Raw genomic sequence first — 2,372 nt, 5'->3', positions numbered from 1 at the left:
ATGTCAGTGGTAAAGGGGTTCGCTTCTAACTTCAACTCGTGGAGGAAGTTTTTCCTCTTCGTCCGTGTAGACGCGGCGTCCGTTGAGGAGAGTTGTATCTCACTGTTTTGGAGGTTGCCGAACGATCATCCTTTTATCAACCCTCTTCCTTTGTTTCCTGAGGCCATTATTGCGATGAGGGAACTGCTCAGGAACAGTCCTTTTTTCTGGACTTCCTTTACGCCGAAGAGAGTTCGAAAGGCGCCGAGTTTTGCGCATTCTGGTCCTGCTTTGGCCGGAGAAGCAAGGAGTGATTCTGAACCTGAAGACCAACGTCCCAACGCTGCTCCCACGATTGTGACGGGGCCAAACTCTTCACACGATTGTGACAGGGCCGAACTCTTCGAAGGGGAAAGATATTGATCTCGGCGACCTGGAGTTTTCGGTGGACGATTTCGAGCGAGGTCCCAATCCCGGACTTTGTTCATTTCTTCGCTGGTCTTCCATCGGGCTTTGACGCTCCTCAGGCCACGAGCGAGTCAGGGAGGCCAAGAGTTGTTGCGGAAGGATCTCGCATCATTAACGGGGTATAATTTTTAAGAATCCCGACGATCGTTATTATTATTTTTTGCTTATAACGTGTCAATCGGTTTTATAGGGTTTGAACTTGCTTGGATTGGCCATCGATGCGAGCCATAGAGAGGCCATGATCTATCGCTTTAAGGCGGAGAAGGCGGAAAAGGATCTTGCTCGCATGCGAGACGAGATGCTATCGCGAGGCGCTCAACTTGCTCGTGATCATGCCAGGGCTGTTCGTAGGGCGGAACGGAAGGGCAAGAGGGAAATCGTCGAGGTGATGAAGACTCACACTTCTCAATTCTAGGTTGAGTACGGAAATCTCAGCAGGTTGAGTACGGGAATTTCAAGGGCGCTTTCAACTCGCTGGGCGACTTCCGTGAGTGTCGCGGCTCCGTCGGGAGTCTTTGGAAGACGCAGGAAGATGACTACGTTTTCGAAAGGGATATGGAGTTAATGAAGGGTGGCATGAAGGATCATGCTCACGCTGAGGCGACCATTCTTCCGATCGATGGGAAGATTCAGAGATTCTGGGATCCCATTCCGGTTTCCCCTGATACCGTAGAAACTACGACTGATTTTGCCGGTGACGACGAGGAAGTGAACTTTCCCGCGGATGCATTCGAAGCCTCCTTGTCCGGGAGTTTTAACTTTGATCTGTGAGGGTTTTAATGGGTTTTTCCCTTTATATAGTATTTAGCGGTCGAGTTTGGCCTTTGTTCATGTATGTCTGGCCGAGTATGGCTTTCGAACTTTGTACGGGCCTATTTTGGCCGTTTTTGTCGAGATTGGCCGTTGGTGGCTTTGAACCCCTACCGCTATGCGGTTTATGTAATGGATGTTTGTTTGAGTTACTTTGTTTAGAGTGGGTTTGAAGTGAACATGAGTTGTCGTCTCATATTCATCTTCGTTGAGGCGTTCAATCTGTTAGTTCGTTCGAGACGTGAGTTTTCGTAAAAATTATTTACGATTTTTCGGAACCGTTGAGATATGAACGAAGAGAAGTGTTTTAGGAATCTCGTATCGTTTAGATATCTTGTCTTTGAGATGTTTGAGACCAATGCGATGAGTTTAGAGCAAGACCTTGGTTTACTCTCGGTTTTAAGGTTTGTGCGGTGACTAGCCGGCTATCGGTTTTCCTGTTGCGATTTCTACCTGATTTGTACCGATTAGAAGTCTGCGATAGGTTCTCCGCTTATACGACTTATATGGTACGAATCGAGCATCTTTCCAGAGACAATTTTTAAGCCAACTGGAAGTGCTAGACCAAAATTTCTGATTTTTTTTGTAGCGCGCTTTCGTCCTTGTGTTGGACGTTTGAAGATCAAAAGAGTGATCAGATTGCGTTTGTTTAAGACGGCTGATGTGTTCGTCGAGGCCAATCAACGAACGGAGTGTAAAATTTGTAGTGGTCGCGTTCGGACAATTTGTTCGTATCATCTCGATTTTTAACTTGGCGATGTCTCGTAGTTATTTCGAAGACTACACATATATTTTTGGTGCTGAAGTGAGATTGTTTTGCGATTTTGTCTTTTTAAATAGAGCAACGCATATTTCGAAAAAATTTTCGAAATCTCTATAGAATTCGATTACAATAACGCATCTTTTCCTATGTGGGAGTATACGAGTATACACACCCACTCCCCCCCCCCCCTTTTTGGAGAGGGGGATAGCTGAACTCGTCCTTCGACGAGCTGCCTACGTACCCCTTTCGAGGACCAAGCCATCTCATAGTTCTGTTTTATGCCGCGAGCGCTTTCACTCGGCGGTTGTCGCCGTGCTGACCGCCTTGATCGAGATGATCGTGGCAAGGTCAA

This window comes from Brassica oleracea, chromosome C1 (assembly GCF_000695525.1).
Source record: "Brassica oleracea var. oleracea cultivar TO1000 chromosome C1, BOL, whole genome shotgun sequence".
Taxonomy (NCBI): Eukaryota; Viridiplantae; Streptophyta; class Magnoliopsida; order Brassicales; family Brassicaceae; genus Brassica; species Brassica oleracea.
Note: the sequence above shows the minus strand (reverse complement) of the source record.